This window comes from Alosa pseudoharengus, unplaced genomic scaffold, assembly GCF_046254945.1.
Source record: "Alosa pseudoharengus isolate Yale_2024_CS ecotype anadromous, Long Island Sound unplaced genomic scaffold, YU_APseudo_1.1 YU_APseudo_1.1_scf_4, whole genome shotgun sequence".
Taxonomy (NCBI): Eukaryota; Metazoa; Chordata; class Actinopteri; order Clupeiformes; family Clupeidae; genus Alosa; species Alosa pseudoharengus.
The window spans coordinates 3,568,623-3,595,701 of record NW_027468774.1 but is presented as its reverse complement, the minus strand read 5'-3'; the positions used below and the strand labels follow the sequence as shown (position 1 = coordinate 3,595,701).

At 41.1% G+C, this 27,079-nt stretch overlaps 1 protein-coding gene and 1 long non-coding RNA gene across 3 annotated transcripts in view; both read right to left on the bottom strand.

Annotated features, from left to right (window-relative positions):
- LOC143103138 (uncharacterized) overlaps positions 1–10,679 on the bottom strand; it is a 39,108-nt gene extending 28,429 nt beyond the window's left edge. The window contains exons 1-2 of one of the 2 annotated variants that reach the window (XM_076266937.1): positions 679–756; positions 52–126 (exon numbers count right to left, since the gene is read on the bottom strand). The gene's annotated coding sequence lies outside the window, so the exon portion shown is untranslated. Of the gene's footprint in view, positions 1–51; positions 127–678; positions 757–10,534 lie in introns of those variants that run through there. The other variant, XM_076266936.1, reaches the window with a different exon arrangement.
- Positions 4,241–8,498, bottom strand: LOC143103137 (uncharacterized). Its single transcript, XR_012982729.1, has 2 exons — positions 6,932–8,498; positions 4,241–5,249 (listed from the first exon to the last, which is right to left on the bottom strand). It is a non-coding gene; the product is annotated as an uncharacterized LOC143103137 (long non-coding RNA).
- Positions 10,680–27,079: the final 16,400 nt, after the last annotated feature.

The following is a 27,079-nucleotide window of genomic DNA, read 5'->3' as shown; positions in this document are numbered from 1 at the left end:
CATGCAGAACAAACTTCTGGGCCAAATGCTTCATAACAGGAAGACTCTTACTTTCAGAGACGCTCACTGATCTCACTTCCGCTGTGTTCATGGGAAAACGTTCCTACTGAAATCAGTGCAAAATGGCTGCCGATACAAACATAATTGAAGCATGAGTCGATTTTTGAAGAAATTGAAGTTTGTAACATTTACTTTCAACCTCTGAAGAAGTTATGTCTCATTTGCCTAAGAAAAGGGCAGGACGTACACTGCAAAAAATGAAATCTAACCAAGTGTTGATAATCTTATATTAAGATCAAAAAATCTATTTTGTATTGTTTTTAGTATGAAAAGACTTACCTAGCGCTCTCTCAAAAGATCATTTTGACTTAATTTAAGAAGACTTATCTTATTATTGTCTTATCAAGACAAATTTGCTCAACGCACTGGCAGACAAATTTGCTTGTTTTTAGGACAAATTTGCTTAACGCACTGGCAGACAAATTTGCTTGTTTTCAGGATGAGATTTAAGAAAAGTTTGACTTATTTTAAGTCAAATGATTTCATGAGAAAGTGCTAGGTAAGTGTCTTTATACTAAAAACAATACCAACTAGTTTTTTTTATCTTGATATAAGATTAATAACACTTGGTTAGATTTTGTTAGATAAGCAGTTTTTGCAGTGTATTAGCCTACTTACCAATGGGGTTTGGCGTATTCTAACCTGACTCCGCCAGATGAATTGCTTCGCATTTGCTCTGCATATCCATCTGGGAACTTTCCGTTGGAGAACGTTTGGGAAGGGGCGAAAATACTGGTTAGCTGATTGGATAAACCATCTGTCTATCACCACCTATGTTGGTGATAGACGGTCCAAATCTGATAAACGAAGCGTTCTTCTAATGGCATCTTTTAACATACAAGTTAGGTAAGTAGCGTTAACGTTTTAAAACTTACTATTGTATGTGACATGAACCTCATCAACGAAAATCCCCACCAAGTTTTCATGGTAGGCTACATGTCTGAAGAAAGCATATTCCTTCTTGCTAAGTAACTAAGATTCAGTGCTACCAAACACTAACTTGAATTGGCCGTGGAGGATGTCTGTGTCCTTCATTCCTCCCAGCTACATTGCAGAGATTCCTAGCTTCCCCAGGAATACTCAAATATTCGGATAAAACTTCAGCGATAGCTATGCTCATCTCATCCATGGAAGTCGCGTCACACCTAAACCCACCTCAAAACCAACGCTGAATGGACGTTCATTTGGTGAACTGCTCCAAATTTTCTCTATCGGAGAGATGCCAGACTGATCTGCGAGTGAAAATCTGAAGCTCGCGAGATCAGGATTGTCTCAGAAGGCTAGCCGTATTCCTCTAGACTAGCAAAAAAAGATTTTAGGGAGGTGATAAAAGTGATAAAACCTGATTGGTTGATTTAGCAAAACAGGCCAATCAGGATGCTCTCTTGTCTTGAACAGGCACACATGCACCACCTCTCTCTCACTTTCCTTCACTGCCGTGTGCGCACTACACGGTTGTGGCTAGATGAGATACAGCTAAGAACGGAAGTCACGTAACAGATAGTGAAATCTCTAGTGAAATCTCCATAGAAATAAACAGTATCAGGACAGGAAGTAACCTAACCCTAACCCTAACCTTAACCCTTAGCTGTATCCCCTCTAGCCACCACCGCACTACACTCAGATACACGCGCGATTTGAAGTTTCAGTCTCGCGTGCACACTCTTGCTCGCTCGCTCTAGATTCCAGGAGATTTTATCTAATTTGCGGGCATCAGGTTATCCATTATCAAGATGCCGTTATCAATATGCGGGTTACTCCCGGAACTTCCGGGAGACTTGGAATGTCTGGGTAAACAGATAATCCAGACAACAGCCCACTTCCTGGTACAAACACAAGCCTAAGCCAAAGCCATGTAAAAACACACATGGCGATTGCTGAACTCAAAAGCCAAAATCCAGGGCTTTTTTTGCGTTAGTGTCTGGGAAACAGAGGACGTAGCCCGGGCCTGTATGTCAACCTAATAGGTCCTTGGCAGTAGTCTAGAACTAAACTTAACCCCTTTTCTTACTCAGCTTATCCCTTAGCCTGCGACTGCAATTCAGTCACCTCATCAAACTTTAACTTTGTTTCTTTTTTGCCTGTCCCTCATTTTTCTCAATGCAAATAAATATAGCCTAGTACATACGCAGAAAATAACCAGGTGCTGGATTAATGGTTTATTTTGGGCCAATGTGTTTTTTTTAACGTGATAATTATACATGGGGCAACTTTTGTAATGTTGCTGGGCAACCACATAACCAGTTCCATGTGTTCTATTGGATGATCATGGGAATTTGAAAGAGAGTTTTTTTTTAAAGAAACAAAACAGTGCTCAGTATCAATGGGAACATGCCAGAACCACAATAGGCTACTAAGGAACATTGTCCAGCAACATTGCACAAAAAGTTGCCTTGTGTATCATCAGCTTTAGATTTTGTGAGCTATGACTGTGAGAAACAAGGGTTGTGCTCATAAACTAGTTTGGTTATTTGTTGTAATAACACAATCTGTGAATTAGGCCTAACTGCACCCTTGATTGTAGGTTATAGCATGTTTAAAATGCACGGGTCTGCTTGAAGCTGCCTGTCCATAACTTACCTACAGTATGTTGCAGTGTTGTAGTCAAGTCACTATGCCTCGAGTCCGAGTCCAGGTTCGAGTCCCCAAAAAAATTCCAAGTCAAGTCCGAGTTGAGTCCACTACTCATCCGAGTCAAGTCTGAGTCGAGTCACTATTGATCCACATCGAGTCCAAGTCCAGCACTAAAGTAAGCATAGCCTACATGTCGTTCCATTTTTTCCCATTGCAGATGAAATCCTTAAAAGCAAAACGGACAATCTTCTGTCTCCAAGCAGGGGTGCCATCACTTGTGTGAAAGTAGTATTGCCAAAGTTCTTGCCAAACCCAATGGGTTGTATTTATTATATCAGAGAGAATACCATACCATAGCCATACCATAGCCTATAGGCCTACTCATAATAAATGAGCAATCCACATCCCAATCACACAGGCCATTAAGTCACATTATGTTGTTACTGACTGCTGACAATTGTATAGGCAGTGTTGTAGAAGTTCATACTTCACAAGAGCTAGATGGACGTTGGAGTAGGCCTATTTTGTAAGAGGTAGTGTGGATCATAAAAGGGCCTCCCCGGGCATTTAAAAAAAAAATTCTGGCTGTTAAATAGCCTACACAATTTTAGCGCAGTTTGGGAGGGACAGAAACAGAGCAGGGCCCGTCTTGATAGCTTCTTTCTGACTCCCGTGACGTGAACACTGGCTACCTGCAACTGCCTAATTAATTTCTTTGCGCAACAGGCCACATTCTACGTTCATTTCAGCGAGATTAGTGAAATAAATGTTTTTTTAAGCTGCCATCGCCATAGGCTACTATTTGCTACGATATTCACCTGTTAGAAATAGAACAAGTTGCTATTTCCTTTTTTTGTGTGCAGTGGATTAGGCTATCGAATCGCTCGTTTGAACAATAACAGTAATACACTTCATTCGTGGTTTTAATAGTTGTTTCTGGCCTATCCACGAGAGGTTCAGTTTGTCAGTTTCACTTGCGCAGACACGTAGGCCTACATTGACACTCTAAATGGACACTCTACTAGTAACTAGGCAATTTAATGTTATGCTTCTATATTTTATGACACCAAAATTAAGAAGTAGCCCAGTGGGCATTTGATGTCAGTTCAACATCAATATGACATCAAACATCGACGTCAAAATTACGTCTAGAAACAGGTCTAGAATGAAAGTTGTATCGACGTCAATGTACTGATGTCAATTTGATGTCAAGATTTTGACCTCCGCGATGTCGTTTTGATGTTATTTTGAGGTCATACTTTGTTGGCATTTGATGTCAATTCAACATTTATTTGACGTCAAGATGTTGATGTCGTTTTGATGCTTTACTGATATCATTCAATGTCAAGCTTTGATGTCAATTCGACATTTATTTGACATCAAGATGTCATGATGTTGATGTCGTTTTGATGCTATTCTGATATCATTCAATGTCAAGCTTTGATGTCAATTCAACATTTATTCTACATCAAGATGTCATTTCCATGTCAAGCTTTGTTGGCGTTTGATGTCAATTCTACATCTATTTGATGTCAAGATGTTGATGTTGTTTTGATATCATTCAATATCAAGCTTCAATGTCAAATAAACATAAATGCGACAAACATTGATGTCAAAATTACATCAGCATTTATTGACATATATTTTGATTATTTGTGCAGAATACAAGTACAAAGACAACAAAATGCAGTTTGTGTCTAACTAGAAGTGCAAAAAAGCAGAAAAGTGATATACAAAGTATAGACAGGTGGTGCATATACAGGACAAGACACAGTGCCGTGTAGACAGTAGTATACAGTTGGTTTATAGAAGGTGGTTTAGAGTAATATAAATTAAATATGTGCAGTGTATTAGTAGTTTTCTTATAAGGGCAGAATAAATATGGCTAAATATGAACAATGTATGACAACATGTACAATGTAGTAACAAGTAATGGAATGTTGGAGAACATTGAGAACATTGAGAGATCCAGTTGAATGGAGAGAGACAGAGAAATGGTTTCTTTTAACAGGGTTCCTACACATTTTCTATTTTAAAATCCCATACTTTTTCCATCCTTTAATTTACAAACTTTTTGGTAGATTTTTCTGACCATTCTCGACAATGCTACTCCAAAACCAAACGTTTGTCTCAGCATCCAGGAATCGTTGAGCACCTACATTTGTGCTTTAACATTGATGGTGTGCCACTTTTTAAATCCTCCAACTTCCAAATGTGGCCCATACTCTGCAACTTTCACAACTTTGCTCCTTTCATTGTGGCCATCTACTGTGGAGTTGCTAAACCAAATTCAGAGGAAGAGTACTTAAGTGACTTTCTCCAGGAGTTGCAGCAGTTACAGCAAGATGGCATTGTTCATGGAGGCAAAGCACTTCAACTGTCTGTGAAAGTATTCATATGTGATGCTCCTGCCAGGGCATTCTTTAAGTGCATTCTTGTTACCATTCTTGTGAGTGAAGCACTATCAGAGGCACCTATGACGGGAAGGTTTGTTCTTGGGGCCAAAGAGCCAGGTGCGGTTCCAAGGGCTGAAGACTGTTTTGTTTAGGCCAGCTCTGCTGCCCCTCTGCCTCCACCGTACTGCTGCCACTCTGCCTCCACCGCACTGCTGCCACCTGTGGACAAGGAGGAGTGCGAGTTATACAACAAAATTAGTTATTAGTTGTTAGTGGCAGCACTAGTATAAAACCTCTAGAATCTCTAAAAACAATCACAAATAGGGCAGTTCATCACAGTTCAACAATTGTGGTTTGGAAACTAGGCCTGCTGCAACTGGATTGATAAAAAGTAATGTAGTTGCAAACATCTCACCTGGCTACTTGTATTTGGGAAGAGCAAAAGCTATCAGCCATCAGCATGATCATGTTATTAGGTTGTTGTTGTAGAACAAGGAAAGGAATATCCAGTGTTTCCTCTACATTTATTTAAGCATGGCGGTCCGCCACGGTTTAAATCCTATCCCTCTCAAGCCCTCTGAAGTCACATTAAATGGGATAGGATTCAGGAACTAATTAATTTAAACCTCACTGACCAGAAAATGTAATGTCTCTGTTTCATAGCAGTTATTGCTAATCAGACATGATGTTGAGCAACTAGAATTGTTTTTAAAATCCCGGGAGTGACACCCCCAAGTTTTTTTTTTTTTTTTTTGGGGGGGGCGGATGGGTAGGTGGGTGGGTGGACTAGGGGGTGGCTCAAGGACTAGAGTGCCTTAGCCTGGGTTTTCCCATGCTGCCTTACGCACGCGATTTTATTCACGCTGCTAGGCAGCCTGGATTCTATGGACTTCGTTTTCACCTCAACGAAGGAACCAATCACAGAACGGAGGGAGGGCAGCAAGCCGATGACGACACGCCGAAGCCGTTATGAGCTATGTACAGACGTATTTGATAGACATTCGTAGCGCCCAATAAACGGCTCTGGGCATTCGTAAACCATGTTTCAAATACGAGAAAATTAATGTCTAATTCCCAGACCCTATCTCAATGAGGTCTGACGTTAGCCAGGCTAAGAGCGCCTATTCATGGAAGAGGCATGCGTGTTGGAAGTAGTTTTCAGCTAAAGAGACACTGAAAACATGTTTTAATCTGTATACCATTAACATTGCATAACAAAAGTAAAACATTAATTTGTAGAGTACCAAAACCAGACGTCTTTTGAGTGTAATCAGATTATGGCAATCATTTTTACAATTGTTTACAACTTAACTCTATGTCCTCACTTGAACCCATTTGCAAGGATGGACAACGCTGAGTATAGAACGTGCTGGCAGTGACAGATAACATGTAAACGCGCCATAGCAGTGACGAGACGCACACACCATACAATCGGCCTGACATTTTGAGTGAACTTAAATGAACTACCTAGCAACAATTCCAACACTCACAAGTTAAGGATGTCTTCATGTAAAAAAAATTAAAAAAAACGAAAAACTGATGCATTTAGTCCAAATTAACTGTGCTAAAAAAGTAAAGTGAATGGGTGTTCAAATCTTGAAATAGCATGCATCTCCTTCCATGCAATCCCCGCCCCACCCCCACCTCCACTTTTTTCCCACGCTTAACTGTAGTGTTATATGTAGATAAATTACAATACTTACAGTATTTGAAGTAGCTGCACAACCATGCTAAATAGTATAGTTTTGACACACAGTACACAAAGACACTTCTGCCATCATACCGGAATGTAAACTATACTCGTAAACGTGCTAATTACCAACCATTTCGTTCAAAAATTTTAAAACAACAATGTTTTTTAATACTTCAAAATAACATTGTGTGTGTGTGTGTGTCTTTACCTGGTGAGTGAACTCTCTTGCGAGCTTGGACGTGGCACACATTTGGAATATTCCAGAATGCACTCAGTGTTCTTACTGCAGCAATCCTCACAACACACCACCTGCAAACAGAGGGAGACTAAGATTAATATGTTGCAAAACACACAGAACATGAAAAGACCATCACTGAAGCACTACTACACTCACATGCATCTTAACACATGCCTCAGAGCAAGTCAGGTACATCAAACAAGGGGCAAATAAGGGCTATGAAATGAAGAACATGTAGCCTAACACTACCCTTCACAAACTAAAGATCCCTTTACTTGTAGGCATGCTATTGAGGTGCCACCCACCCATCACATCCATTAAATGACAGGTCTGTTAATAAACATGGCTATATTAAACTGCAGTTCCTTAAATCAGTGGGTAGATAACTGATATAAATATATTACTTAATTCATACAGGACTTCTTTGCAGTTATAGCAACACTATATTATGTATCAACACTAGCACTACATGTATTAAGTTTAAATACAGTGACCTAACGTTACCTATGTCCCATGGAAGTTCGCAAGGTAGAGCTAACGTTAACCGTTATTAATTCTAACGTTAACAACTTTCATCTGTGTCTACTAGCCTGCATGGTAACAGCCATTTTTAATGTAGCTAACGTTACTTTAAATGTATAGCTAACTTACTTGCGCCTGATATTTCATTCTAAAACTAACAAACAGACAAACAGGCAAACAAACAGATATTCCACATAATAGTGAAGTTAGTCTGCTACTGGAAAAGTTAACATTAACAGCTAACATCGCTAGCGTTAGCTCACTAGCTAATTCTAAACATGACTAACGGCTTTGATTAACATTCCATTATGAAAACAATATATTTCGAATAAATTCACGTTTTCAATTGGCATACAAAAGTACTGTAATTCTTACCTGGGATATCATGACGGCAGAGTTTGTACGGCTTACACATTCAGTCAGAGGCATGACAGAAAAGTGACGGTTGATTGTTGAAGTCACTGGTGACTGCAGTTGAAAAGGAGCAAACTCAGCGAAGATTCTAGAGTGCTGCGCGAATTTGAATTTGTTCAGGGGTGGGGGATGGGAATTGCTGTGTGTGCGCATGCGCTTATCAAGCGGTGATAAGCATCCGTTAAAAACAATCGTGAAAATGATTACTGTTGGCATTTTAGTCTGTTATATTACCAGACTGATTGGTAGAAGTGTCAAAACAATAGTAACATTAGCCTAGTGGGCTATTATTACTACTATTAAGATTATTAACATTATTGGTTCTCATATGGTGGTCAATTCAATGACGTCAATTCCATATCATTTTGACGCCCTTTTTCCTATGCCTTTTTTCTTGATATCAAATCAACGTTGATTTAACATCAATCATATTGACCCAAGTTTATAGACCAGTGACTACATGTTAGATTGATCCCTTGTTGGACGTCTTTACAACAACAAGCAAGCCATAGCTTGTAATGCTAAAATAGTATGAAATTATAGATGCTCAACATGGTGGTCAAAACCTTGACTAATTCTTGACATCAAATTGACATCACGGTGCCCGCTGGGAGGCTATGCTATATCTTGATCGGGAAAACTTTTAGTTTTTTTTTTTCATCCGATAATAGCCTGCTGCAAATTAACAGACAGAAGCACGGCAGGGCACGCCCCAAATGAAAATGAATGAATGGAAGTCACGATGATCAGCTATCCAGCAGCAGTGTGTGATGTTTAGCCAGGGGCTGAGTGTAATCTTAGGTAATGTCATCATGTCATGTATGAGAACTAATATTGCCTGGCAATACTACATTGAAATAGCGGCGGCCATGTCTCCAGGCATTGGTGTTAACGTTAGTTTGCTTTAATTGTGAACATGATGTGACTTGCGATGTATGACACGAAGCAGTCCCTTGAACTAAAATTAGTATTACGAATAATTTAGATATTAAAATATTATAGCAAATTATAGCCTAACGACATACTACAATTATAGCCTTATGATATATTACAAAACAAAGTCGAGTCCTCGACGAGTCATCGCGAGTGCGAATGCACGAGTCCAAGTTCTAGTCATTCAGTGCTCAAGTCCAAATCAAGTCACGAGTCTCTAAATTTAGCTAATGACTTGGACTCGAGTTTGAGTCTCGGACTCAATTACTGCAACACTGGTATGTTGTCCCAAATTAAGTAATTCTTTTTCCTATGGGCTGCATGAACCTACACTTTACCTTCTCATCTTACACATCACACTCCACCAAGATGGTGGCCATTTCAGCATAATTATTTACTCACTAACATTGTTGTGGAAACACAATACGCATGGAAACTAAATGCACACTTCCTGCATTACTTCAAATACTAAGTTACTCCTTCTAGTAAACATTCACATAAAATAAAACATTAAAACATTCAGACCATTCAACAAAGCACACTGGGTAATGGTAAACAAATTCAACACATGACATGGTTGCTATGGACTCGTCACTAGGCTTTCTCAGGCCTCCTCCTTTGGGAGCTTGCATGTTACCACTCCTTCCTTCACAAATGCCTTTTAAAAAATAGGAGCTGGATGTGTGGATCAATGAAGCACAATTCTGCTTTACTAATGTTAAAGCATGCACACTGTTTAAAGTCACACAATGGTAAACCAAAGGTACATTTAGCCTTTTTAGGGCTATATAAAGTTGACCAAATTAATAAAGGCTGTTAGGTGAATAAAGCACTTGGCTACATTATTAGCTGACCAATGCACAAACTTACAATTGCGAAACAGACGAATAGACTTACTGCAACCCTTCCAACGTTGGAGAAGGATAAACGTGAAATTAAGAAAAAAACGTGATGTGCAGAGGGGAAAGGTCCCTGAGGTGTGAGACTGAGAGCTACATGGAAAAATATGCACCAAACAAGCCACTTTGAAATGTTGCGGCCCCCCGCCCCCCGAACTAAAAAAAGTTGGATGATCCTTCCTCAACAAAGAATAAAAAGACATGACCCTCCCCTATTTTCCTCCGGTGGTCCGGTCCATTCCATAAATACCAAACGGTCCCTAAGGCATCTGTGGAGAAGAGGGGTGTTTCGGGTGTTCTTCCTAAAGCTCACGGGAAGTTATTTCATTGCTGATTGGTTAGGTCTATTCATTGCTGATTGGTTAGGTCTGTCCAATTGAGTGCAGAGGCATTAGGGGGATTCAACTTCATGTAGCCGCTTGCAGCCGTCTTAAGCTGACTGCATAACATGATTATTTCTGAGATTCTAATACGTTTTTAACCATGACGTGCACAATTCCGATTTCTAAATTATGCAAAATAGGCATTCATTTGCATATAATTCAAGAAACAGATCCATGAACATTGGATAAATACAGGTATTTTGTTGACATATTAGACGCCTAGTTTAATGGAAAATTCAACATCCTTTCCTATCATTCCACAAATCACATTTATAAAAATGCTAAATAATAATAATGCTTTTAGTTCACATACAGTGCACAGTCTTATATGTTGTCTCTCTTGTCACTGAGGAAAGCTCAACTGATGTTAGGCATACAAGCAAAACAGAATATAACAGAGAAGACATTTCCCCTTACTGTACCTGGAGCTGCTCTGTGAAGAACCTTTCAGCATCTAATGCCACTCTGTCAGTCATTCCAACCATAAAACTATTAGTGACTCGGAAACTAGGCACCTCCCAGAAGTATGTGGTCATACCACTTTGTGATGCACAACAGATGTCCAGCTGGAAGATCAAAATTAAAGATGCTATAAGCGATACAGGGTAATGTCACTTCTCTTGACGTTCAAACCACGGTTCAAACAAAACAGAGAACTAGCTCGCAAATCCCTCCCCCTTCCTCTTGTGCAATTGAAACTCTCCCAAATCCGCATCTCGTTGGTGATTTGCTGGAACAGTTTGTTATGTTTTTATGGGCCAGATTAGCCCAAGTTGTTTTTGTGGACGTTTTTGGAGCCTAGGCTGTCCGCGGAGACTGCGCTTTTTTACAGTGTATTCGGGCACAGCTAACGGGATGGTGAGCTGTATGTGGCAAAAACTGTTTTATCTTAGAACCACATTACGCTGCTTATAGCACCTTAGCAGCGATATGGTGAAGAAATGTCCTGAAATGGAAAACTGATAAAAGCCAAAATGTGGTCAACCAGACAGATTCTTTCAGCCAGTGAAGCGCTAGATTTTTCTTTTGAAGTCTTTTTTGGCATGTTTTTTTTCAACAGCTTTGCAGTTTTGAAGAATTGCACCAGAGACACCTGCATGTAGACCGGAAATATTCAACACCTAAACCTGTACAAAAATGTGCCAACAGTCATGGTGGTAGTAGTCCTAAACTGAGATAAGTGTTCATTGTTTTTCAGTGAACTTTACTTCCTTATAGGCATACTGATAATGAAACCGTATAATACCTGATAAAATCAGTCTAAATAATTATGGAGGACTGCCAGAGAGCAGGTTTTGTAGCCTTCTGAGCCCTGTGCCCTCTGCTTCCCTCTTTTCTCCCTCTCTCAACTCTCCCTCTCTTGCCTTTTCTCTCTATAGTATAACACTATATAGTACCATTGATATACTTATTAATACTGTAATACTAACCCACTCTATATCTCTCTTTCTCCCCCTTACCTCACTTGTGAGGTAAACCATTACCAGTCATCAACCATCCTTGTGTTTGGCCCTCATCTCACCTGAAGTCCCTTCCCTATGGCTGCCCTACCATCGCCTGTTGCTGCCCCCTTGCCGGGATTCCTGACCCGTGCAGCCTAGCGACCCATTACTTGCCCTATGACAATTCCTAATCTCTATGGACAATTCATTCCCTACACTGGACTATTTGAACTTTCTGACACTAAACAGGATTCATGCATTATCATACGGGTTATGTAACCATCCTATCTCTTTGTAACATATACCTCAGGCCCATTGTCCTACATAATTTAGAACGACCATTAACCGTATGTTATTTGCACACCTATGAAATAGATCCATTTTTTTGGCCGAATCACACTTGTATATTAATTCGCCGAACTCGTAGTGAAGTTTAAATGAACTGTCACGTTGCATCCGAGCTGTAAAATGCAGATGTTCAGAACATAGCAACATTTTAGCATTTGACCGAGGTGGCTTTTAGTTTGATGGATGACAGCAGGCTAAGTAAAATAGTGATGTTTCAAAGCTAAAGTTAATCAGAATCTTGGGATACGCCCGCTTGACAACATGAGAGATAGAACTAACGATTGGCCTTTGACCGTAGCAACCATCCATTTAGAACTAGTAACGGCAGTTTGTCCTGCAAGTTGAGAAATTAGTTGATATGTTTCGGAAGAAAGTAGTTCTACAAACAAGACAATTTTAGACGATTAAAACATTTAAATTGTCACAGGAAATGAACACAACGCAAGTGGCAACAGTGGAATAAGCGGGATAATGGACTCCAAGGTGGTCTGTTCACAGAAATTAATGCACTCCGCTTTACAACCTCGACCGTGCATTAATTTCTGTTAACAGACCACCGTGTCGTCCATTATCCCTTACTTATACAACAATTAGGTTCTATGGAACTATTTATTTCAATAATGGGGTGTTTTCAGATTATTTAGTTTGTGGTAGAATTGTTGTATAAAAGCAACAGAGCATATAGGGCAGTTCCAGTGTTATGGATGTGACAATTGGACTCATATTGGTAAACAAAATGCCTTAGAGTGGGGGCAAAATTAGTATCAGTGAATTAATTTGCATAACTTTTAATGTAACCTCTGTCCTCTGAATACTGAGAAATCCTCAAATTTCATATAATCAATTTCATCGTAAGAATACAAGGCATTTTATCAGCGTTATGGATGTGACATGAAATGGACACACTTTTGTGAGAAATTACAGGCTACAAACTCTGAATTTTGAAGGAAACTGCCGAAACTATGATATATGTAGCATGAAGGAGACTTGAATGAACACAAAAAGTGTGTTTTTGAAACTATGCGTCATTTTCGTAATGCATTATGTAGGAAAAACTGGCGTTATGGATGTGACTGTTTCACGTTATGGATGTGACGTGTCTGAACCAGTCCTCGACAATCTACATAAAACACATAATTAAGTAGTGCATTTTGATATAAAACAATTGAAATAGTAATCATGAAAAACTAGCAATGAAATTATTGCTTCCTTCCTTTTTTTTACCGTCATCAATTTTGGTCAGTGATTCCCGGGTTACTGAAACACCAGGGAACATGAAACTTGGTGGCCACTCCCCTAAATAACTAGCCCTACCTGAACCGTTGCACCCAAGATGACAAAATATTTATAGTATGTTAGTCTCAAGAGCCCGCATTAACCTAACCCATACCCACTAATTTGTGATTTGCACACATAAAGTACATGCACGCGCACGTGCACACACGCACATGCACACACACACACACATGCACGCACGCACAGTCGCACACATACAGACAGGCAAGCACACACACACACACACACACACATGTACAAACACCCACCCACATGAATGCAGACACATAAACACACAAACACAGGCACGCATACGCACATGCACACACACAGACACACACACACACACACTCTTATAAACAAAAGCAAACTCACATATGCACACACTCATTTACATGCACATGAGTTGCAGGAGTAGGAGATGGAGACAAATTGACAAGCGTGATTTATTTTTGCGAAGAGAATATGCAGGACTGAGAGGCGGTCATATTTTGTACCGCTATGCGGTACATCTAGTTTATTGCTGCCGTTACTAATGTTACTCTGTGGGTATTAGCTACAGAGGACCTGACACTTCAAATGCTGGCATATCGCGTCACATTTAAAATTAAACTGTGTTAAGCAGATGTGAGCGGCAGGCTGAACAGATCTGCAACAGAAGGAGGTTGCTATGTTAACTCCAGCTGCAAAGTCAGCCATCTTCACCAGCTAACACGATAATCCAGGTACTGTACAACAACAGTATGACAGTTACAGGAAGATAATCGCTCAGATTTTCGTTATTAGGCCACTTGAAAATAGGCTATGGCTAGGCTAATCACTGGAGGTATTTTAATATTATGTTTGTTTTGCTAATAGTAAGGCAAGGCCTCCTAATCTTTGAAATGTCAATTGTAGGCCTAAACACTAAGGTGAAATGCGTTGAAACTGACATGCCACTAGAACAGACGTTTTATCGGCTTTGAGGTATAATAGTCCGGTGGACAGAAAGGTGAACCCGGAAATGTTGAGTACACCAAAGTTTTATGATGTAAATATATAGTATGGGTTCCCAGCATGCAGAAACTGCCGGATGCTAGTTTGCATATGTTGGGCAATTTGTGTAATTGAACGAATTAGCATAAATTAGCATAATCACCTATATTGATCATATGTTTTTAGGGGTTACCGGAGATGCTGAGTCCATATCTGACATTTTCAAGATTCAAAATCACTATTTAAACTTGGTTTGGTCACGTTTTTACTCTCATTAAGCTGATTTTGCTGAGTTTTGGGGGGCGATTTAGACGGATTTTTGGAGGATAAAAATGTTCAGTGTTTAGGAATAATTTGGATCCTCAAGTTATTTATGAATTCCACAATCATTTTGGAAATAGCTATTCACTGGCCCTCTGCTGTGACTCACAATTAAGTTACAAAGGGAAGAAGTAGCCTCTACTACTCCTCACTGTCCTCATCCGTTGTCCTGTCGCCATCTTCTCCAGACTCTTCATCCCTGTCCTTCTGCTGTTTTTGCTGTGTAAATATATTGCCACATGTAACATCACTGCCTTTGCAGAAACAATAATTAGTACAGGCCAGGCCTGCAGCTGCACAGCTGCACTTTCCAGATAGATGTAGCTATCTGTAACCCAGCTTTGCAGTTAAAGCTGATAACATCTAACCAATCAGGAGGAGCAACAGGACTTGAATCGAGGGTGGGCAAGTTCCTCTCCTTTCTTCATACCTGTCTTTTAACTCCCTCCAAACGCGGTTATATCCACAGCCGGTGGATCAGGACGGTCTGCTGCTTTCCAAAGCAGTACCTGTAGATGGGCACGTTTTCCATGGAGGAGCAAGTTGCGTTCTGTAGGAGACAGTGTCTTCAGTACTGGAGGAGCCGGGATTGGGAGACCTCACCGCCAGGGATGAATTACTGCACGGGCCTACCGGGCCTGGCCCAGGAGCCCAAGGGGTCAGGGGGCCCTGAAGCCCAAGCCTTTGCATGAAATCATTGTCTCAATATCAACACATCAGGATGTAGGCTATGAATCTGATTGAATTTAGTATTGGCCATCCCCAAAATGCACCAGAATACAGGAAATCACATCAAACAAATTAAAACATTTCTGAGGAAGGACCTCCAAACCCCCCTCCCACATATGCGACAATTAATGGGGTGCCCTTAATACATCTGGGCCCAGGGGCCCGAAAGTTCATAATCCGTCCATGCTCACCGCTAGGTGGAGGCCCAAGCAAAAGGATCTGAAGAGAGCCCTTGTAAGGGGTACTAAAAAGCTTACAGAGGCCTTCAGTAGAAGCCGCAGGAGGAGACCAGCCGTCGCCTGGGCCTAGCTACGGGAGAAATGCTTGCCTAAAGAGGGTTTTGATGCAGTGGCCACGGCGGAGAAGGACTTCACGCGACTGGGAGAGCGGTCTGAGGAAGCGGCCTTGGAAAATAAAGTAGTGACGCTGGCCTGGGCGCTGACTTCACCGAGAGAAGGTGGAGCGGCAAGGAGGTGGTGCCTTGAGGATGGACGGTTGGCGGAGCCTGTTCGAGTCGGCCTGTTCACCAGTGCTCTTTAGAAAAATAAGGGGAAAAAAAGTTTGTTGTGTGAAATCCGATGGCACGAGCCAGAGAGAAGGTCTAGGCCTTGGCACGATCGTGGCGGTGTGGAGTGGCTGGAACAGCGGAGGACAGCTCTGCGACAAGGCAGCAGAGGAGGGATGCCAACGTCGGTAGCTGTAGCTGTGTGCAGCGTGGTCCGGCTGTGATGGAACTGGAGTCTGCTGCCCCGACTGGCGAGACGACGGAGTGGAGCATCGGAGGTGCAGTGCCAGTTACGGTGCTCAACACCGGGGAGTCTGTGGCAGTGGAGGCGCCCCGCCAGGTGTTGGAGGAACGTTGCAGTGGAGGCTAGGCCCCGCCAGGTGTTGGAGGAACGTTGCAGTGGTACACACTGCGAAAGTGCGACCTGAGGGCGTTCACTGAAGGGAGCTGGGGACAAGAGGCGTGAGACCAGGTGACTGCTAGCACGCCCCGCATTGGGCCGCTGGTGGTTGTGGTTCCCCAGGGTGAGTAGGGCTCTTGCGGTGTGTGCACCCCACCTGCTGTGTGGCAGTGCCAGAGACTAATTGCTGGACTGAATGTGGGAACGCCCGCGCCGAGGATGGCAATGGCTTGTTGGGGGAGCTGTGCAACGCCAGCGTGCTGGACTGTGCTTGAAATTCCCACGATGTTTCGCGCTGGGGATTCTGGGAGAACTGAATGATCATCTCAATATCAATGTTTCCCAAAAGGCTTGTCCCAAGGAGAACAGTATTACCTTAAACACACATGAGGAAACTGAACAGTCCAATCAGTAGACTAGGATAAGCTAGCCAACTATGCTACTTTGTTTACAATATTTCCAGGCTTCAACCAGACAGCTGAATGTGGTAGAGTTGTAATAGAAATAGTAGGCCTAAGCTATAGGCTAATCTGCATAAAGTGTGCTGTCATAAATATCAGACATTCAGTATTCTCTCTTTTTATATCAGGAAATAAAATAATACAGATATATTACATTGTAATCCTCTGGTATTCTAAGGTAGGCTATTGAAATGTCTAGCCCCCCCCCTCCAAAAGAAGAAAAATCAAGGTTCGTATCAAACCGTGAGTCAAAAATCATGATACGAATCGAATTGTTAGGTTGGTGTATCGTTACAGCCCTACTGTACAGTATATCGCTACAGCCTTATCCTCCAAAAATCTGTCTAAATTGTACCAAAAAACTCAGCAAAATCATCTTAATGAGAGTAAAATGTGACCAAACCAAGTTTAAATAATGTTTTTGAATCTTGAAAATAAATGTCGGATATGGACTCAGCATCTCCAGTAACCCCTACAAACATACTAACATTGTCCATTTTGGCCAAGCAGCTCTTATAATATGATCAATATAGGCCATTATGCTAATTTATGCTAATATGCTAATTACACAAATTGCCCAGCATATGCAAATTAGCATCCGGCAGTTTCTGCATGCTGGGAACCCATACTATATATTTCCATCATAAAACTTTGGTGTACTCAACATTTCCGGGTCCACAATGGGGGTCTATGGGCTGTCCACCGGACTATAACAAGGTCTCCAGTTTTGTAAATTCACATTATGAATAACGTCACATCCATAACGCACCATTAAAGGTTTTAAAAGTAAGCAAGGGGCACAATTTGGTCATCACACTTTACATTGATATAAATCAGTTTTGCACAGACACTATGGACATTGCAGACATCCCAAGTCTCCCGGAAGTTCCGGGAGTCTCCCGTATATTGATAGCGGCTCCCTGACGCCCGCAAATTAGATAAAATCTCCCGGAATCTAGAGTGAGCGATCAAGAGCGAGCATTCGAGACCGCGTGTGCATCTGAGTGTAGCGCGCACACGACGGGAGAGAGAGAGAGAGAGAGGGGTGGTGCGTGTGTGCCTGAGCGCATCCAAGAGAGAGAGAGCATCCTGATTGGCCTGTTTCGCTAAATCAACCAATCAGTTTTCAGTGTAGGCGGGCTTTAATTGATCTCTTTTCTCCCGAACTTAATTAATCAGTTCAGTGTATGAATAAGAGCGTCATAGCAGAGTCAGTGCCTCAAAAAAACGAAAATGTAGGCTACCCTTGTCTCATAAGAGTAAAAAATAATGATAGGCCTTTGATAGGACATTGTCGCATCAACACTGTATGTGTAGCATAAACTTTTCCTATAAAACGTTATGGATGTGACATGGCCATGGAACTTGCTGACTTAAAAACAAAAGCCTTACAAATTTAAGGAGTTGTGCTCTTAAAGGCAAGCTGAGCATAGACATTACTCTACCATTCCCTTGTCAATCTGGAATTTGTCAAATGACACAATTTGTTTGAACCTTGGGTCCATTTATCCACTTTTTAAATATGTATAATATTACCATGTGAAAAATGTTGTTTCTGTATGGTTGCACACCATATTTATGATGTAAAAAGAGTGTAATTCTCCATCAAATTCAATCAGATCAGTTACAAACAATAAAATATAGACCTAAATGAAGATTTTAACAACTTTTTTTGCACAACTTTTTTTTCCATGGTAAGGATGACCTTTGCATGGAATTGCCCTATACTATTGATCTATTGATCCCGTGAGGGAAATTTGGTCTCTGCATTATCCCAATCTGTGAATTAGTGAAACACACACAGCACACAGTGAACACACAGTGAGGTGAAACACACACTAACCCGGAGCAGTGAGCTGCCTGCTACAGTGGTGCTCGGGGATGTACTTCAGCGGTACTTCAGCTGTGGATGTGGGCATGGGAGAGCAGTGCTAAACCACTTCCCCCGCCCACATTTTTCCTACTGTACAACCGACTGTTTTCCGACAACCCTTCGGCTACAAGCCCGAAGCCCTAACCAGTAGGCCACGACTGCCCCTGCACTCGTGATCGTGGGATTGGTAATGGATATTCCCACGGCTGTTGTTGCCTGCGCCACTCGGCCTCCGGCCTCGTGGCTATGGCAACACCCGTGGGAATATCCATTAGATAGATAGATAGATAGATAGATACTTTATTGATCCCCAGGGGAAATTCAAGGAACCATTACCAATCCCACTCTCACTCATGCTTTATTGCTTAATTATTACAGTTATGTTTCTCAAGTGACTTAGAGGGCTTAAATGTTGTCAGTTCAAAGATGTTTGTAACCCAGTAGAAAGAACAAAGAAAAATCGAAAACTCGAATACTGAAATACAGATGAATATGTTTGTTCAATAATGTCTAGTCTACGACGGAGTATTAGGGCCACACATGAAGAAAAAAAATATTTTTGCCATGGCGAGATTAAACTCGACATTTCGAGAATAAAGTTGAAATGTCATGTCGACTTTAATCTCGACGTGTCGACTTTAAAGTCGACATGCCGACATTAAACTCGAAATACAGTTTAAACATAGCCTACAGTTTAAGCTATGTAGCCTACACTAACACACAATATGTGACATGAATAATAGGCTTCAAATAGGTGTTATTTCAGATAGATTGCAGATATTCAGATAGATTGCGTCTTGTCTGTTAACTATACTCATTGCAGTCATCGTGAAGCGCTGTATCTCGCTGTTATGGAATACCATGCACTATGCCATTTATATAGCTAGAAATAATACATGTAGGCTATCCAATGATATAATGTTTCTATACAAAATGTTATTTCAGTCTGTTTTACGTAAGGCCACCTTCATGACCCACAGGCCGTCACTCTCCATAGGTTAAACATGGCAAAACAAATTTTTCTAAAACTGCTTTTCCATGTCTCACCTGCAATAAATATAGGCTAACACAGATATGTATAGGCCTAAGTATATATACACTTTTGATCCCGTGAGGGAATATGTGTGCATGTACTTTATTTATGCACTATGTGTGCGTGTGCATGTAGAATACATGGGGTTGCCTGGGAGGACAGCTTCATTCGTCCCTCCAGCAATAGGCTGTTTTGCATCCATTACAAACAAACAAGCAATGTGAAGTCTAGGATTGGGGAGAGCACTTAGTATGCCTAGTCTAGTGCAAGCATGAAGTTGAACCTTTAGATGAAAAACACTCTTTAATAATAGCCTACAATAAATAAACCGCTAATGAAGTTTACTTTTGACCATCGCATTTATCGCCTGTAACTCCGTGATAAGGACCTAACAGGAAAGTATTTGGCTGAGCAATGGAGGTTAATATGTTTTGTCCACATGATATAGGCCTATGTCTAATCATTGTTGCACTTGAAGAAAACTGGAATGTTTAATTCGTCCTCCCTTTCAATCGTCCCGAGCGGTCGTTCTCTCTAACTTCATTCTCAAAATGTTGATTTTAATGTCGACACGTCGAGATTAAAGTCGAACTGATATTTCAACTTTATTCAAGAAATGTCGAGTTTAATGTCGACATGTCGAGTTTAATCTAGTCATGGCAAAAATATTTTTTTCTTCATGTGTGGCACTAATACTCCGTCGTACTAGTCAGTACACCAAATAAGGAAGGTCTATAGTTAGAAATTGTGATGTGTATGTAGATTTTGGTAGTTTGGTCTTTTCATGTAGCCTTGACAACTAGCCATCTAGTATAGGCCTGAATAATATGCACATGAAATGACAAAACTCACCTCAACATGTCATTTGCAATTATTTAACCCGCCGTGGGCAATGCTAAAGTCACTGTTACAAACAGTGCAGCGTGCAAGACTATCATTATTTTTTACTCTTATGAGATAAGGGTACACTTTCATGTACAGTAGTCTGATTTGAAATGGGTCTTAAATGTTCCTTTTTTGGGGCCACTGACTCTGCCATGACGCTTCTGTTCCTACACTGAACTGATCGATTTAGTTCGGGAGAAAAGCTCGCCTACACTGAAAACTGATTGGTTGATTTAGCGAAACAGCAGGCCAATCAGGATGCTCTCTGTCTTGGATGCGCTTCAGGCACGCACACACCACCCTTCGCTCTCTCCCTCCTAGTGGTGTGCGCGCTACACTCAGATGCACACGCGATTTGAAGTCTCGGTCTCGCGTGCACGCTCTTGATTCTGGGAGATTGTATCTAATTTGCTGGCGTCAGGGAAATGCTATCAATATGCGGGAGACTCCCGGAACTTCCGGGAGACTTGAGATGTCTGCATTGTTTTTCAGTTTTGGGTAACCTTACCTTTTTTAACATGATCTGGTATGGACAATTTGTAGGCTTTTACCCCTGATATTGTACTGGAGTAGGGCAGGGCCGAATCGGGGCTGAACCAAGGACTTTTGCAATAGAATACAATGCAACAATAAAACCGTAGAAATTTAAATATAGACCGGTGGCATTTGTTTAGGGTTGCCAAACGTGACTTTGTTTTTCTTCACAAAAATACGCAATCTACGTTTAAAAACTTTGCAAAATAATTAAGGATATAGGTTCTTACAATGTTGTGACTTGTGTAAATGTCCTTGTAATTAATTTTACGTACGCTTGTGGAGTCGTTACTAAGCATTATTTAGAAGTTTCTTAGCATTGTTAGCTAATGTCTCCAATGTTACAGCTCCTTATGGAAACACAACACTGAGGCCACGCACCAGTGTTTAACACCAGGGAAAAGCCTTGGGCCAGCCACGGCCCGTAATGGAAGAGAGCCAATAATTACCTAAAATGCATACTGACAATAAAAGGCTTGCTGTATATGAACCCCTTGGCGTAGAAACATATTCATGGTCTCAAATGAAAGGTAACACTCTGAATTTTTATTATTGGTATTTCCTATTGTATGTCAGGGGTTCTCTGATATAGAAGGACTACACAAAATATAATAATTACACAAAAGTCTCTATTTTTGTTTTAGGTTCAATGGGTGTGTATAAGATGGACTATACATCTGCACAACTTATACTGGATAACATAACATGAATATTCTATTTCTATGGATTCTTGTGGATATTCCAAGACCCAATATGCTGCATCTACTTTATTTCTATGGATATACACTGCAGCTAGAAGGTAGGGAAGCACCAAAAGCAGGGGGGGAGGAGGGCATTTTTTATTACATTTCATTGAGACATAGTAGGATTAATTTGACAATGTAAAGCACTATACAGATTGTACATGAAAATAGTTGTCATGTATGGATTCCCAAGAGTCCAAGCTTTACAATTGTATATAATATTACTATGAAACATAGCAATATGGTGCATAAAGAATGTTGGGGGGAGGTGGGGTGGTTGGGGGGTAGATGTACCATGGGTGGGGTGGTTGGGGGGTAGATGTACCATAGGTGGTACCCTGTCTCATAATGTTGGGGGGAGGTGGGCTGGTTGGGGGGTAGATGTTCCATGGGTGGGGTGGTTGGGGGGTAGATGTTCCATGGGTGGGGTAGTTGGGGGTAGATGTCCCATGGGTGGTACACACTGGGGTAGATGTCCCATGGGTGGTACACTGTCTCATAACAGGTTCTGGCAGTTCAGCACTTACCTTTGTACCATTTCAAGCTATTCATATTATTATTATTATTATATTATTATTCATTGGACTTGAACTGCTTGTACCATTTCAGGCTATTCGTTGGACTTGAACTGCTTGAATTTCAATATAAAACTAGAAACATTGGGGTGTTTAAAACGTTTCACCCGTAGTGTAAATATATTTGAACTTGAACTGTGAAATTACCAGCTTGACTGACCAACAAATAGAAATAGATAGCCTACACATGATACCGGTATAGGCCTACACTAGCATACAGTATCACTACAAAATTGCCAATTAACCACAGCATCAGTGCTCAGATGTTAACACAGATAGACTACTGCAAGTGTGTATTTTCCAACAGGGAACAGAGGTAACAATTGCTATCCCTGACCCTACTCTATAACAAAAATAAATCTGTAACTCACCATTAGAAGTTCACTTTATCCGTTCAGCATGTCATTGCCGCAGAGGCTACATCCACATTCCTGGCTACATGTCGACATTGCAAACGCATTGCTAATACCACCAGGCCAGTGGTAACATTAACGTATGAAGATGGGTGAAAAAGGTAGCATTTGACTTCATATTTTTCCCTTAGTACAAAATCTTATCCTAAAGATAAGAAAATATATTGTCATTTTTATACCAATTTGTCTGTAAATGTGTGAAAAAAAGAGTTTAAAATTGGAGCGCTTTTTTTGTACATGTTGTGACGCTAAATGTGCTAAAACTGTGCTGGATAATACAATATGCCCAGTTTTACAAACGGCACCCCATATGGCCTATCCATTTTCTTCCGTTTCAAAGAAAACTCTCCTCCATGGTCCTCCAGTTCTCATTTGTCTTCCACTTCTGTATGTCACTTTTACATTTGCTAAACATAGGGCTGCTAATGAGTTATCTAATTTAATACAATCCAGAAACCACATAACAGGCAGACAATGTAAAAACTTTCCAGCATGCGAATGACAGGAAGTACATTGGACATTTACCAATTCCCAGCAGGCCTTGTTCCACTGTAACCTTTTAGAACAAACTAACTAAATTAAACAACTTTCAGGTAGAATGTTCTATGTCTAACTAAACACTCCCTTTTGGAACATCACAATTAAAACACATTGAAAAATGAATAAGCCTCCATAGCCGAGAAGGGTTTGACACACCATGACCATGATGTAAGGATAGGCAAATGGTATAATTAGCAGTCAGCTGTCCATTAGGAATGATATTCAAGAGTTAATAGCTATATTGGACTACCAAATCCATCTGAAAATTCTGAAAGATAAATGTGGGAGATCAGTAAATAGGCCAGGGCCTGTGAATAACTAAAGAGAGCCTGCCCGCAGCTTAATGTTATATGATCCTGCAAAATGCTACGTTCACCAGCGTTCTGAGCGGCCCATTTCACACGCAGCCCTTCTGGCATGTGCTCAAAATCCTGACAGCCAGTCCGACACTGGGTGTGTGGTAGAGTCAGGTCACATTGTAGGTGTGTGGTAGAGTCAGGTCACATTGTAGGTGTGTGGGCACACACTGGGTGTGTGGTAGAGTCAGGTCACATTGTAGGTGTGTGGGCACACACTGGGTGTGTGGTAGAGTCAGGTCACATTGTAGGTGTGTGGGCACACATTGGGTGTGTGGTAGAGTCAGGTCACTGGCCAGAAACCTCCAGACAGGGCCGACGATTGAGCAAGGGTGGGTTCGGCATGGGACTGACTCAACACACATCAGAATCTAAAGCAGTGGCAAGCAGACAACAGAGCTGGCTGTGTTACCATTGGGTTGGTGAGACGCCAGGTAGGTAGGTTGTGTGTTTACATCAAAACATGGCTTAGAACTGGATAAACACATCTGAGGCTACATGCCTATTCCCATAATGGGCTGATGAAAACTTGTAGCCAGTTGCAGCCAAAGTAGACTTAGTGTTGACCGTGATGTCCTGGGAAAATCTATCCGCTCTCCTAGGACACTGAATGTCTCAGTTGTCGATAGGCTACAGAACTCAACAAAGACTGTTCATTGTTCTGTGTTTTTTAAAGGCAGTTTGCATTCGTAGTACATTACCACCATCTTCTGGACTGTGATGTGATCTCAATGTGATGTCAAATCTTTTACATACTGTCTACAAAAGAAATGAAAGGGGAAATGAAACACCTTATAGGGGTGTTATAGGCACATTATAGAGGCACCTTATAGACCAGGGGTCGGCAAATAGTGGCCCGCGGGCCAATTTTGGCCCGCCATTGATTCTATCTGGCCCGCGAGATGACGTTAATTTGCTGTTGAATGAATTTTTTTTTTAACCCCATGTTTTTAAAAAGAAAAAAAGGCCTACAGCAATCCCATCAATTTCAAAACATTTATTGAGGTATAGATGATAGTCCTACTAAAGTGACAAAACAGGTGGAACATCCTTGCAGTTATCCATGACGCACAGGTCGGAACGGTATTGGCACGCGAGTGCGCGTAATCTTGTGCAAAAAAAAAACAACAGTGTCCTGTCTCCCTCTTCCAGTGGGCAAGGTCAAAAATAGCCTATGTTTCGTTAAATTAATAGGCTTGGCATTAAGAAATGCAGGCAGGCTCAACACATACCTCTGCTTCCATTCTTCTTTGTAGGTCCTGCATTCTGAATCAATGTTTCTTTTCAAGGCTTTTGACAACGACATTTTGCATCGATAACTAGCATATAGCAATGTTCAGCTAATCATTTACACGTCATCCAAAAGAATAATATTTGTAGCCTACACATTAGTTACGGCAAGTTGCTAGGCAAGTCGCCTGTTTCATGAGAGACGACAGGAGATGCAGCAGGCGGCATAAAAACAGCGCACATAAGCAAATAAACGTTTTTAATGGAATTAAATTAAATGCATTTTAAAAGTTAGATGATGTTTATTTTAATATAATATAATAATTAATAATTTAAATAGTAGGCCTATAACCCCCCCCCCCATTACAAAAGCTATGGCCCGCGATGCCATTGTCTGAAAAAAAATTGGCCCGGGTCCAAACGTAATTGCCGACCCCTGTTATAGACCCTCTGTAACCACATTTCTCCACTAGTTGACCTACAAGCACTTTCTGCTAAATAGGCCCATTCAATATACTGTAGTTCAAACTGTGATACTGTCAGGATCCTGTCAGGACTGATGACTTTGTGCCACCCTGGTGGCCATTTTGTGTATTGTCCGGTGTTTGGTTTTGCCTGTTCCCCATGTGCTCTGGTCCATGGAGGTATTATATATAACTGGAGAGAGTGACTAAGTCCCGCCCTCCATACAAATGAATGGTGGAGGCTAGGCTAGTAAATCCGGCCAATTCATAGTCAACGCCATCTTGAACATTGGGGTTCGGATCCAGCGCCAGTCGGCTCTGACCATGCGCCAAGTTACAAAGCTGGAAATGACTCATGGACCAACGTCGATTTTGATTGGATATTCTGTAAAAAGAGAGTCGTCCTCCAGTAAGAGGGTGGCGATAATGCACATAAAGTCCTTGCCTCATAACAAGAAGAAAAAGTTGCTCGGGAACGCGCATGGAGTCCGAGTGGAGTCGCCCTGTAGCGCAACTTAATTTCATTGGATAACAAAGCGGCTCTAACTAAGAGCGGTCTGCCTGCTGTCCTGCTGCAAATATGCATTCGAACATGACGTGAAATATCCATAGTCGAACTATAAATAAACTATTCGGTTTTTAGTGCCAAGTGTAGCGCATTTTTACAGTCTATGATTAGTTTGTTTTTTATTTTATTGTTTGCCATCTCATAGCGGGTGCTCTAAACGTATTCTAGCGTTGGCCCATGACCAAATCAAGCCAATAATAGCCAGTAGCCACAATAATGAGCCAGAGCCCTCAATAGCCACCCTGTTTTGAAAATAATATTGAAGATATTCAATATTATTGAAGATAGTATTGAAGATAACGCACAGAACGGTCAGCCTGAGCGGACAAGTATGTCCCCAACTCATCTTAAATGTGGTGTCTTTACTTTGAGTTGTACACCGCAGATGGTAAAGTAACGGTTAAAGAGAATGTTGTCTGCGGACTCAGCAAAAAACAGTTTACTTACGCATCCACAACATCCAATCTTCGCGCTCACCTGTAGAGTTACCATCCAAATGAGGCAGCGGTGTCAGAGGCACAGCAGACGGCCAGAGCATCGCCAGGCGCCCAACATCGTATGATTGCATACTTTCCGTAAATCCTTAATTATGTCCGGGGTCTGCCATTTACTTAGGCTGCAAAGCACAGGTATTTATTTGATGTAGGCTTATTCGAGGCAGACCTTTATTTCTTACATTGTACGTTATTGTGAGACATGCGTTTTGTTTGAAACAGCATACCAGGCTATCAAACGCAGACGATTTTCGGTTTTGGTATGGGATTTAATTTACTTTTTGACTTTTATTATATAGTTAAATGTTGAGACTGATGGGCATTTAAATCTAGAGGGTATTTGATGATCACTGTAAAGTTTCGTGTAGTTGAAAAAGTGTTGGAATTTCCAGCTGTTTATTGCGAGACAAGGCCTTTTTCATTCATTGAACGTGCGCTGTGCTCTAATGGAATCCTTATTGCATAGCGAAGTAGCCTAAATTGAGGTTTTTTTTTATTATGCATGGTTTACTTTTTATTAAATTCGTAGGCTGGAATGCCTCGCGGCAATAATTGTGTTTAAATGTAGTAGCCTAGTGCTTCAGCCTCTGGCAAGCTCCAAAGGGGGCGGCTATAGGTTGAGAGCAACGTATTGGAGACCCATGGTGTAACGAGACAAGGTCTTTATGCCGCTGTTGTGTAATTTATTGTCTTTAATCATGTTTAGGCTACGTTTGTTCGGGACAAACAACGAAACAAGATCAATACAATTTTCTTTATTTGTTTATTTGTCATATGATGGATAAACAACCATAATATGCACG